Genomic DNA, 13,421 nt, shown 5'->3' with positions numbered 1-13,421 from the left:
CTAAGAATCAAAAGCCAACTGCCGTTGCCAGGCAGCGCCTGCGTGGCCCTCCCTTACCCCCACCTCGCGTGCGCTCCCGCGCTCCCGCGCTCCCCCTGCTCCCGCGCTCCCGCGCTCCCGCGCTCCCCCGCTCCCGCGCTCCCCCGCTCCCGCGCTCCCCCGCTCCCGCGCTCCCGCGCTCCCCCGCTCCCGCGCTCCCCCGCTCCCGCGCTCCCGCACGCCACTGCTGGGCAGGTAGTTCCAAACAGCCAAGGCCCTCTGGCCACTGGTCTGGGTCCCAGCCGCTCATGCTTGCAACTTCCCACACCAGGCCTGGGCCTTTGCCCTCCTTCCCCTGCTTTGCTGGCTGTCCTGGGGGGCCCCTAGTGCATGCCTCTGCCTGACTGCCCCCAGGTGCCTGCCGCCAAAAATGCACCTGGCCCTCGACTTCCCCCTAAGTGGGATCACAGTACACAAAGTCCAGCAGCATGAGCTTTCCACGCAATAGTATCTTTTTCATTGAGGTGAAAAGTACAGTCACACGCATCCATCCAGCTAGGAGAGAGGATCCTCGGTGCAGTTCACGGATGTCTACACCAGCGCAGACAACGGACCTCACGGAGACTTTGCATATTTCCAGCCTCCAGAGACTCCAGAGTGTCCTGCCCCTCCTTGCCCCGTCAGCCCTGCGCGGACAGCTCGGACAGTGCCTTGGTTTGGTGGTTCTCTGGCCGCCGCTTGCCCCGCGCGTCTGTCGCCTCCGGAGGCTGTGCGCCTAGACCAGGGAGGCGGTTGCGCAGGACCGTGGAGGTGCCTGGTCCGCGGGTCCTCCGCTCTGCACAGAGTGGCCCAGGTGTGGGGCGGCAGAGGCCCGAGTCCGCCCCGCGGGGTCCCGGTCTGGCTCTAGTCCACCGGTTTTGGTCAGGAACCGCTCCCGCAGCTGCAGCGCCGGAGCCCGGCTGCCCGCCGCCGTCGCCATGGTGAAGCCGCAGCTGGCCAACCAGACCCCTGCAGGGGAATGCGCCCACTCCCCCCGCTGCGTTTGCGCGGGGTGGGGTCCGGGCTGGGAACAGGAGGGCTGGCTGCTCTCTTGGTGGCCTGCTCCGGTCCCCTGCCGCCACCACGCACCAGGCACAGGGGGTCCTGGCCCGGGACTGCGCCGCGCCACAGACTGGAGCCCAGCTCCGGGGCGCCGCCAGAGTCCCAGAGGAGCCGCTTGGTGGGTCTGCCCTCGGAGACGCCCCCTGGGCGGGTCCCTGCCGCCCTCTGTCCTGGCCCCGCCCCGCATCGCCCTGGGGGGACTGCACCTGAGCCTTCCCCCTCCTTCCCCTGTATAGGTAATTTACATATAATATAAATATTGTATATATTTATGCTGGTGTCATATATAGATGTCGGCATATGCATACGTGATGTAATATATATTTTTATACATATTATATATTGCACATATACAAATGTAATATAATGTATAGGTACTATATATGTATTCCCCTCCCCCATATTTTTCAGATCTCCAATCACATGGCATCTCCAAACACTGGGTCTCCCCAGGACTGCACTGAGAAAATCTGTACCCAGATCTAGTGTATCCAGTTTCTCTTTTTATTTGAAAACACACTTCCGTTGTGCTTGCCTCTTCAAATCTTTGATATCCCTAATCCACTCATGACCCTTGCCTTTTTCTCTTTCGTTAGAGGTTTATTTTCATTCCATCCATTTTAGGGAAGAGAAACACCAGGTCTTCCAGAATCCAAAGACTAAAAGTTTAAACTAAAGAAGAACACACACACACACACACACACACACACACACACACACACACACGCATTCCATCTCTGAAGCATTTGTAGGTAAAACCCTTAAGGGCATACATTAATCAAGGATGGGTAGTGCTAACCCGTGTAAGTGGATAAAGAGGGCATGGCGCAGGCGGGCCTCACCAGAAGAGGACCTGTTGTAGGAAACAGAGAACAAGTCAGTAGAAAGGCGGACTAGAACGGTGGGAGACCAAGGGTGTAGGGCGCACGGGCAGGGTCGAACTTGCTACAGAAAAGCGGAAGGACGTGGAGGTTTGTAGGGTAAAGGCCGAATGGTCCTGGCGCACCGGCAGGGGTTGAGGGGGACGGGGAGCACTGCGGGAAGCTGGAGAGGATCGGACGCCAGCACTCCGACCTGAGAGGCGCGCCGCAGACGCCGGGGGTTCAGAAGGCGGCCTGCACCGCAGAGGGGCGGAGGAGCGGGATCCCCGCGCTGGGGCTGCGAGAGCGCCGCGCAGCGCAGGGGCGTCTGGGCCCCTCCCGCCAAGCACGGCCCTTTGGGGAAAGGACGCGGCGCGCGGAGTTTTGACAGCCGCGGGAGCGGAGGCAGCCCGCTGTCTCGGGTGGGTTTTGCCGGGGGCTGGGGCTCTGCGGGCGGGGAGCGTAGCACACCGCTCGGACGTGGGGGTGGTGACGGTTGTGGGACCAAGAGGGGAGCGAGCGCCTCCTGCGGTTCTTGGAGTGAGGCCGCCCTGGTGGTCGCCGCCGGGGAGACTCGGAGCTGTTAGGTGAGCGCCCGCGGGCTCCCTGCCTGTAGCTCCTTCCCACCCGCCCAGCCCGTCCTTTTCTCCTCGGGGCACACCCCACCTTGCTGAAACCCCGAGATCCAGAGTGGTGTGCAAAAGTGCGCCCTAGCTTTGTAAAAGTTCTGGACAATTTAGGTGGGTTACTGAAATGCTGAGGAAAATTGGAAATGACATTTTTTCCCCCTTTACAGGGTACAGGACTGAAGTCACTCCGTGTCATCTCATTTGATTTCTACTTGAAATTGTCCTGTGTATGTAGTGTTAAAATATAGTGTGTGGGGGCGCCTGGGTGGCTCAGTGGGTTAAGCCTCTGCCTTCGGCTCAGGTCATGATCCCAGGGTCCTGGGATGGAGCCCCGCATCGGGCTCTCTGCTAGGCGGGGAGCCTGCTCCCCCGCCCCCCGCCCTCTGCCTGCCTCTCTGCCTACTTGTGATCTCTCTCTCTGTCAGATAAATAAATACAATCTTTAAAAATATATATAGTGTGTGCGTGCAGTAACTACAAAATAAGTAAGTTTATTTTCAAAAACTTGTATTTAAAACGGAATTTAATTTTTTTTTAAGATTTTTATTTATTTGACAGAGAGAGCAAGAGAGGGAAGACAAGCAGCGGAGTGGGAAAGGGAGAAGCAGGCAACTCCCGCCCCAGCAGGACGCCCAATGCCTGGACTCGATTTTAGGACCCTGGACAGAAGGTAGACGCTTAATGACTGAGCCACCCTGGTGCCCTAAAATGGAATTTTTTTTTCCCCTAAAATGGAATTTTAAAATGCTTTAAGATTTTAAGGAATCTGGCTGCCTTTAGTTTTTTCTAGGTTTTTTTTTAGACGGTTTTTGAAAACCAACAGTTTTGACAAAGGACATAATTTTTTGTTTGGGGACATAAAGTTTTAACGGTTCTGAACAAAACATGTTAAGTGTGAAATAGAGAATAAAACATCTCTCTGAGAGACCTACCTCTAGGACCAAGCGTTGTATCTGACACATTGTGGACATTTAACAAATGATTGCAGAATGGGGGAATTCTCTTTTTAAGTGGACAGACTTGTTTTAAGAAGCCATTTAAACCCATCATGCCCATTATATGATCCTCACACATCTTTGGAACCTTTAGTAGACAAGCTTGCCTAGACAGTTACCTTTGAATACACCTGACCAAATCCCATCGGAGGAGCTTCTCTTTCAGGAGATCTGCAGTGGGATCCCAGAATCTGTCTTTTAACCAGCCAGGTGATTTTTATGCACAGCCAAATAAAGGATCCATCTCAAAGAGGCTGGGATCTCAAGGCTGTGCCACCAGAATTGTACAACCAGGTTTCAAGAACTAGGGTGGCTGTGAGGATTTTGTGCACTAAAGAATGGCCTTCCTTTCTCTCTGCATGTCAAGTTAATTTCCTCTACTATATTAGTCTTTACTCCCAGAGTCGGATGCTGCTGCTGCTGGTTTACAGACTCACCTCATTACATTTTACCATCAGAGAAGATTTTGTCCCGCTCAAATTCGAAAACGACTAGAAGGATTCAGATTGATCTTACTGAGATTGTGCATGCCAATCATTTTGATGTACAAAGAAGAAGATCTCACCACCTCACACCAGTCAGAGTGGCTAAAATTAACAAGCCAGGAAATGACAGATACTGCCGAGGATGCGGAGAAAGGGGAACCCTCCTACACTGTTGGTGGGAATGCAAGCTGGTGCAGCCACTCTGGAAAACAGCATGGAGGTTCCTCAAAAAGTTGAAAATAGAGCTACCCTACGACCCAGCAATCGCACTACTGGGTATTTACCCTAAAGGTACAAATGTAGTGATACGAAGGGGCACGTGCACCCGAATGTTTATAGCAGCAATGTCCACAATAGCCAAACTATGGAAAGAACCTAGATGTCCATCAACAGATGAATGGATAAGGAAGAGGTAGTATATATATACAATGGAATACTATGCAGTCATGATCGGGTCATGATCCAAGGGTCCTGGGACTGAGCCCCGCAGGGGCTCCCTGCTCAGGGGGAACCTGCTTCTCCCTCTCCCTCTGACCCTCCCCCCTGCTTGTGCTCTCTCGCTCTCTCTCTCAAATAAATAAAATCTTTAAAAATAATAATAATAATAATTAGTTGTTACCTCAGTACTATAAATAAGATGTACAAACTGCTTAGAAGGGTGTCTTAGTCCATTTGAGCTGTTGTAACAAAATACCACAGACTTGGTGACTTAGAAATAATAGAAATCTACTTCTCACAGTTCTGGAGACCAGATGTCCAAGATCAGGGGGCCGGAATGGTCGAATCAGGGCCATCTTTGGAGGCACAGACTTCTCCTTGTATTCTCACAGGGTGGAAGGGGCTAGGTAGTTCTCTGGGCTCTCTTTTCTAAGAGCGCTAATCCCATTCATAAGGGCTCCACCCTCATGACCTTTCTCTTTTTTTGAATTTTATTTATTTCTTTGACAGACAGAGAGATCACAGGTAGGCAGAGAGGCAGGCAGAGAGAGAGGGGAAAGCAGGCTCCCTGCTGAGCAGAGAGCCCGGTGCGGTGCTCAATCCCAGGACCCTGAGATCACGACCTGAGCCGAAGGCAGAGGCTTAACCCACTGAGCCACCCAGGCGCCCTCCAACCTCATGACCTTTTGCTGGAGTTTCCCAGGAAGACACATGAAGCCTAATGGAGACAAACCGACAGAGACCATAAGCCCCGCCTTCATGGCTCGGCTGTCGGGCTGGTACCATCCTGGGTGGAGGATAAGCAAGTGGAATCTGGGGAGACGCGATTCGGTCTAGTAATGTCTCAAGATCTTGCTTAGACACGGTGATTCTGAGAAAAGGATTTAGACAGTCCCCCTTCACTGGGGCTCCTCACACTCCTCACCACTCAGCCTGGCCACCCAAACTGCCACCCCAAGGTAGAACGCAGGCTCTGGGGGAGCTGAGAAGGGGCAGGACAGAGCGGTGCTCAGGACACTGGCTCTGGACTTGGACCACTGGTTTTGCAAAGCTGCTCTCCGACTTGCTAGTTGTGTGACTGTGCGCAGCTACTGGACTGCTCTTGGCCTCATGCTCTGGGGGGATGATCATAGTGGCTCCTGCTGGCATGTTTGGGAAATCGAGGGACTTAATCCAAGTACAGTGTATAAAACAGTCCTTGCGGTACTAAGTACTCAGTGAAAGACCAGACAGACATGTACTCCCATGGTTGTGGCAGCATTGTTCACAAGAGCCAAGGTATGGAAACCAGCCAAGTGTCCATCAACGGATGAGTGAACAAAGATGGAGTAGATAGCTACAATGGACTATGATTCAGCCAGGGAAATGCTGCCATTTACAACAACAAGGAAGATCTTGAGGACATCGTGCTAACTAAGGTCAGACAGACGAAGACAAACACCATACGGGACCTCTATTTTTAAGACTTTATTTACTTATTTAGAGACAGAAAGAGGGAGAGGGAGGGAGAGAATCTCAAGCAGATTCCACATGGAGCTTGGAGCCCAATGCAGGGCTTGATCTCAGAACCCTGATGATGGCCTGAGCTGAAATCAAGAGTTAGAACCTTAACTGACTGAGCCACCCAGGTGCCCCTGAATGGTACCCCTCTATGTAGCATCTAAAAAAAAAAAAACTAACTTGTAAAAACAGAGTGAAGTGGTGGTTACCAAGGGCTGGGGGCGGGGAAATGGGAGAGGTGTTGTTGAAGGCACATAGTGTACCTGAAAGATAGATAAGTCCTGGAGACCTAATACACAGTATGGTGATTATAGTCAACAATGGTATCAGAACCATTAAACCTGCTGAGAGACTAGATCTTAATTGCTCTGAACACTAGAAGAAATAAGAATTATGTAACGTAATAGAGGTGTTAGCTAGCAGTACAATGACAACTGTATTGCAATACAAAAGTATCAAGTCACCTTAAACTGACACAATGTTCCATGTCAAATATACATCAGTAAAAATAAAGAAATAAACAGTAGTTGTTCTAACACAATTCTGGACCCACAGGGCTGAGCATACAGGCTGGTTCATGAATGGAGGTCTATAGAGAGGTGTTTAATATCATTTAATGTTGACACCACCACCACCACTACCACCACCACCATCATCACTGAGCCCTTCCCATTCTAATTGTTTGGGAAGCATTTTGCAGACCCTTGATTTCTTGGCTTGTGGCGAAGGGAAAACTCTAAGAACATACGTCCACCACCAGGTTTTCTCAGAGACTCAGAACGTTCAGAAGCACATTTTGGCCTGGCGGTTGGATATGGACAGTGGCAAAGCAAAGGAGAAAGGAAGAATGAACTGGGAGAAAAGGTTCTCCTGAGCACAAGGGCCAAGATTTTTCATGCGCCAGGAATGGTCTACGTCCATGTGACACCTTCGAAGCTCAGCTAAGTCAGTTAATTAGTTTTACCTCAGGAATGATGGTCCTTCCTTTCTCCCTACTTCATTCCTCCCTTTCTTCCCTCTTTTCTTTTTGTTCTTCTTCCTTTCTTTTCTTCTTTCTTTCCTTCCAAAGGAGAAAGAACAAGAGTTGATGAGCTAAGAGATACACAATCAGGCCAATACCCAGACAAACCAGTACACCAAACACCAACTGAACCTCAAGCAATTCCCCGAAAGCCAGTTGGCTATATTTCCCATCCAGTGATCATCGTTCCCCGAATTCACCCAAACCCCTGATATAAAGCTGAAGATGGAAAAATAGAGACAAACAAACGCAACAGGGCCCTTGGAGAATGGAAGTCATCAAGCCCTGCTTAGAGAGTTGTTCAAAGACAGTGCCTATAGCTGAGGGAGAAGTGCGGGGAGGGAGGTTTTTTCAACAGACACAAAGGGAAATGGGCATTGGAGCCTTTAAATAGGAAGGACTGTAGGGACGCCTGGGTGCCTCTGTCATTTAAGGGGCTACCTTCGCCTCAGGTCATGACCCCAGGGTCCTGGGATAGAGTCCCACATCGGGCTCCTTGCTCAGCAGGGAGCCCACCTCTCCCTCTCCCTGCTTGTGTGTGTGTGCATGCGCTCTCTCTCTGACAAATAGATAAATAAAATCATTAAGGAAAATAGGCAGGACTATAACGGGAAGAAGAAAACCTCAAGCAACACCAGGAGACTGGACACACTCCCTCAGAACACACACAAACGTGGTGGAAAGACCAGCACAAGTAATTTAGACAAATCCCACACATGGAATAGGAGGCAGACACCAACACGGAGATGGATTTTTCCCCCAGAATGAGTAGGGCACAGGGTCACAACCTCTACATGGGAGATTTTCTCCAACGGAGTTTAAATTCTTCTTTCTTCAATTCTACACAAGTGGTATAAAGTGACCTAGCATCCTAACAACCCATAAACTATGGAGATTTTCTTCTTTTTCCTAATTTCCATGTGTCCTCCTTCCCCAGATAACACTATGTCTGTTATGTGACCCCCATCAACAGAGACATTCATGAAGCCTACTGCTTAACAGTGTGTGTTCGATGGAGTTCCTGGCTAACTCAGTTGGTGAAGCATCTCACTCTTGGTTTCAACTCAGGTCATGAACTCAGGGTGCTGGGGTCAAGCCCTGTGTTGGACTCCATGCTCAGCAGGGTGTCTCCATCTAAACCTCCTCCCACCTGCTCACGCTCTCCATACAAAATATATCTTAAAAAAAAAAAAAAGTGTGGATTCAAGAGACAACCTCTACGTGCTCTTGGTCAAGTCACGTCAACCTTCTCTGCTTTAATTTCCTCATCTATATAATGGGAATAAGATAATAAGAGCACCAACTTCATAGGATGGTTGTGAGCATTCAATAAATTACTATTTAAATTTCTTAGAACAGGAGCACCTGGGTGGTTCACTTCGGTAAGTATCCCACTCTTGGTTTCAGCTCAGACCATGAACTCATGGTTGTGAGATCGAGCCCCACACTGGGCTCAGTGCTCACGTGGTGTCTGCTGGGGATTCTCTCCCTCCCTCCCCTCTCCCACCACCCGCGCTCTACCTCTCTCTCTCTAAAATGGATAAGTAAATAAAATCTGAAGTTCTTAGAACAGTCATTGGCTCATATTAAGTGATCAACAAATGATAGAAATCATTACTACTACCAGTAGTAGTGGTGGTGGGGTGGGGGTAGTACTACTACTACTCCTACTACTCCTACTATTACCACTGTGATTCCCAAAGTCAGATTAAACTACCTGGACTAAGACAAAGAAGTATAAAAATTGGGAAGAGGAGAATGTCAGGTTTTAACTTCTTCCTATTGTGGAAGGAAAAAGCAAGTTACCTAGGGAGCCATCACATGATTTCCATTTGGAACAGAGCAGGATCACAAGAAACCTAGGCTGGACAGTATCACTGGGTATAGTCTGAGGCGGGCATTGGAACAGACAGTACATTTCCAGCCTCTTCATGCAGAGAGCCTTCGCTGAATGAATGAGTCGTCACGAGCCATTTCAGAGAATCCTGGTGGGCAAAAGCTGAACCACCCATTCAAGCGATTCCAGAAAAACACCCAAGGATGTGTTAGGAGGGAATTCTCCTGAAAGTACCAGCAGAATTACCTAGGTCTGCCACTCCACCTCCCCCAAGGAGGAGAACTATACTCCAACTGACCTGTGGCTTAGCCTTCTAATGCAATCATGGAGAAGAACAAATCTAGGTACTGTTTCCCATGACAGTGTTTCTTCCCTGCTCTGCTCACATTTCTGGACTCTTCCTCAAGGGAGAAGAGAAATCCTGCCCTTCTGTACCCATCATCTATCTGTGTGTACCCAACCCCGGAAGCACACAAATGGCTCAGCTGATCTTCACTGGGCCAAGTGTAGCTGCAGGTCACTACACTGAAAGGCAAACGCGCTTTCTTCTGCTTTACGCAAGAGATGCCAGCGGACCGCTCCTGGCAGTGCTTTCTCTCCACGTTCTCCTCCTCTGTCTACCAGGTGGAGACAGGGTCTTACTTGTCAGACTAGGCCGGACGATACTCCAGCCTCAGCGGGGAGAGGCACAGCCAGTCCCTTCCCATTCCGAGCAGCGGGAACAGCAGGACTAAAGGCTCCTGAGTGGGAGCACAGTTGGCGCAGCTGGACGGGGTAGCGTGAGCAAGGCAGAGGCAGGAGGTGAGCTCAGAGAGGGGGTGGGGCACCTGATCATGTGGGGCCTCGTGCTCCATGACAAGGAGGAGTAAGATGAGTGTGACTGTCTGACACAGTCTTTACCAGATCACTCTGGCTGCCTTGTGAATAGATGGAGGGTAAGAGCGGCCAAAGGAGACCAAGGAAGCAAGGGGACTGTGGCTGTCAGGGAGGAAGGATGGCGCCTGGCACCAGGGTGCGATGCAAGAGGTGGGAAGCCCCTGAAATGAGGCCTTTTTCCACCTGCGAGGTTTTGTGACACTCGATTTGTGTCAGAAATCAGAGGTGGAACTAAAGGGGACCTTGAACCTTCGCTGGTCTAGGCACCCTCATCTGAGGTCACATGGGCAGACACTGGGCAGAACCTGGCATGAAGCCCCACGTCAACAGTCTTCCACCATGTGGCTCCTGTTTGGTCCCTGTCACCATCCCTTCTATTTCTGTGGTTTTGGAGAGACAGATCCACCAAGAGCTACTGCACTTTAGAGGCTCAGAGTAAAATTGAGAACTTGCTTTTCATTGATCATTTCTGCATTACACACCACCTACTTCCCAGAAGGACTTGAGACAGCTTGCAGGAACAATCATCTTAAACCATCTGCTCAGCCGCTGAGAAACATGTTTTCAGAGACTCCTTAAGGCCACAAGGAAATGTTTAAAATGCAACAATAAGTGAAAAACCTAGGACGTGACACTTTGCTCCCTATCATATTATTACATAACAGAAAGACGCAGAGAGGGGAGAGAGGGAAGAAAGAGAGGGAGAGAATGAGCAAGAGGAAGGGAGGGGAAAGGAAGGGAACAGAAATGAGGAGGAGAGGGAAAAAGAAATTGGAAAGGAACATTAACGGTGGTTATTTCCCTTCTTAAAATGGTCTGGACAGACCTCATCATTAATAACATGGTACCCTGAGATGCTGCAACTAAGATGATTTTGAAGGGCAGTAACATCTTTTTAATGTTAATAGTTATGCATTTATAGATCGAATGTGGATTTCCAAAATATAGCTAACACATCCAAACCATGTGTCGGCTCAATCTCATTCCTAGTGCAATTGAAAAATTTTATTACATTTTAACTTTATTCCAATTCAATTAATAAAAATAATTTTCTCTGAGCTAATAAAATTAGTTGGCATGGGAGCCTGGGTGGCTCAGTTGTTTGGGCAGCTGCCTTCGGCTCGGGTCATGGTCCCCGGATCAAGTCCCGCATCGGGCTCCGAGCTTCGCAGGGAGTCTGCTTCTCCCTCTGACCTTCTCCCATCTCATGCTCTCTCTCACTGTCTCTCTCCTTCTCAAATAAATAAAATCTTTAAAAAAGTAGTTGGCACTTTCACCGTTTGACTTGGAAATGTCCTTGACCAGACTGACGGTTCATGAGGTACTCTTTCCACCTCCGGGTTCCTGCGGGGCACATTCTGCTAATGGTTCTGGCAGTTCATTCTTCGAGTCCCATTTTCTCCTGCCTCCAAGACCAATGTTCTCCCTGCCCTTCCCGCCTCCATTTACAATCCCCCTGAGGTGCTCTGGCCGCCAGCTGACGCCTGGTTCCAAAGCCATTGCTACCTGATTTACCTTTAGGTGACCTCTGTGCCCTACGTCCAGGTACTGATTTCTCTTTCAGTTAGGTACTGATGCTCGAGACTTAGTGGCTTAAATCAACAACCATTGCACTACCTCCCCTGATGCTGTGAACTGACTAGGTTTGGGCAATTCTTCTGCTCTATACGGTGTCCACCGGGGATGCAGATATCTGCGTGGCACAACTCCGATGGACCATCTACGATGGTTTACTCACGTGGCCAGCAGCTGCGGTCAGGTGGATGCTCGCATGGGACCGTCAAGCGGAGTGCCTCACGTCTCACCCCCGTGTCTTTTCAATGCAGCCTGAGCTTCTCACAGCATGGCATCTGGAATCTGAGAGGCAAGAAGCAGAAACTGCTCAGAAATCCCGGGACATCATTTTCGGTGCCTTCTGAGGGCTAAAGCCAGTCATGGATCAGTACAGATTCAAGGGACACAAGCTCCAACCCTTGGTGTGAGGAGTGGCACATACACAGGGAGAGGGAAGGGATGGCTGGGGCCGGCCTGGGAGACGGGCTGTCACAGTGCCTCTGCCCACAGCGAGTGTCCTTCACAGCCCGGATGAACTCTGCAGACCGCTGCTTCTCGAACGTCAGAGTCCCCGTAATGGCCCGGAGGTGGAGTGGCAATGCAGCCCCGACTCAGTGGATCTCAGTGGGTCCTAGAAAGCCACGTTTTAAAATTTTCAGGTGATGGCAGATGCTGCTGGTTCACACTCGGAGAAACAAGGATGCTGTTTGTATACTGGAGGTAGCCGAGGGTTAAAGACCACAGACCTGAGGTCAAAATCCATCGCTACCTCTTTTTCACTGTGGCTCCTTGGGTATCCTCGAGCCTGTTTCCCCACCTGCTGAAATGGAATCGTGAAACAACTGCAAGAACCAACAGGAGGAAGGACGATATGGTACCACTGACGCTCTTGTAGCTGTGTGTCAGGGGCACTTTACTTCATCCCCTTTCTCCCCTGTAGTCTCATCACCTAAAATTAAAGTGGGAATGGGAATGACAGTACCTACCACCTAGCGTGGTGATGAATCTTCAGGAAAACCTGGAAGGAACACACTGTGAATATGTGAGAAGATATGGGATATATCCTTGCTCCCCTTATGCCTTTCCTCCTTCTCAACCCCATCATATATCCCGGCAGGTCAATGTTTGTGATGATTTGGGGGGCAGATGGGCTGCAAGGAAGCAAGGGCTGAGTTTTAGAGGTCAGGGAAGTGGGAAGCTAATCCATGGTCTATGTCTAACCATGACCTACTCCATGGCACATTCCTTCCTTGTCTGGAGCCAAATGACAATCATGTGCCCATTAAACAGACATTTGTGGAACCTCTGCACAGCAGTGAGCAAAAGCATGTATAGCAAAAAGGTGGTCAGGTGTGCACGTCATCATCTAAACTATGCTGAGCTTCTCTGGGTTGTAGGTGACAGAAGATCATTTGCATTTATTTAAGTAGAAAGGAGAGTTTCTTATTTAAAGAAATGGGTGGGGGTGCACCAGGGTGGCTCAGTGGGTTCAGCCTCTGCCTTTGGCTTAGGTCATGGTCTCAGGGTCCTGGGATCGAGCCCCATACTGGACTCTTCGCTTGGCGGGAAGCCTGCTTCCCCTTCTCTCTGCGCCTGCCTCTCTGCCTACTTGTGATCTCTCTCTCTGTGCCAAATAATAAATAAAATCTTTTAAAAAAGAAAGAAAGAAATATGGGGTATCTCATAATATCCCTGAGGAAGAATTAAACTGTGGTCTCGAGAGGGACAGAAGTTAAGAACAAGAAAAACAGAAGCCATGACATTCTCTTGCTCTCAAATATTATATACATATATATGTGCATATAAAAATATATACACTATAGACACTCTGTAAATTTTAGTTGTTAGATATATAAATGACATATATATTTTTATATATCTTTGTCTCCTGATTCCTCTGTCTCCTGCCACAATCTGTCAGATCACCGTTTCTCTACACATCGGCTTCACCCTGTTCTTGTGTAAGGCAGAATTCTTGCTTCACAGAAACTGATTCTGACTGAATTTAATAGAAAAAGAAATTATTGAAAGGCTATTAGGAAGGCAAAAGAACAAGACAAAACCTGAAAAAAAACAACAGGCATAAAGAGAAGCTCGACAGCCAGACACCACCAACATTCCGCTGCAGACCGAGCCCGGTAAGGAC

Source organism: Martes martes (assembly GCF_963455335.1).
Source record: "Martes martes genome assembly, contig: SUPER_18_unloc_1, whole genome shotgun sequence".
Taxonomy (NCBI): domain Eukaryota; kingdom Metazoa; phylum Chordata; class Mammalia; order Carnivora; family Mustelidae; genus Martes; species Martes martes.
The sequence above is the reverse complement of the archived record's forward strand: the minus strand, read 5'-3'. Positions refer to the sequence as shown.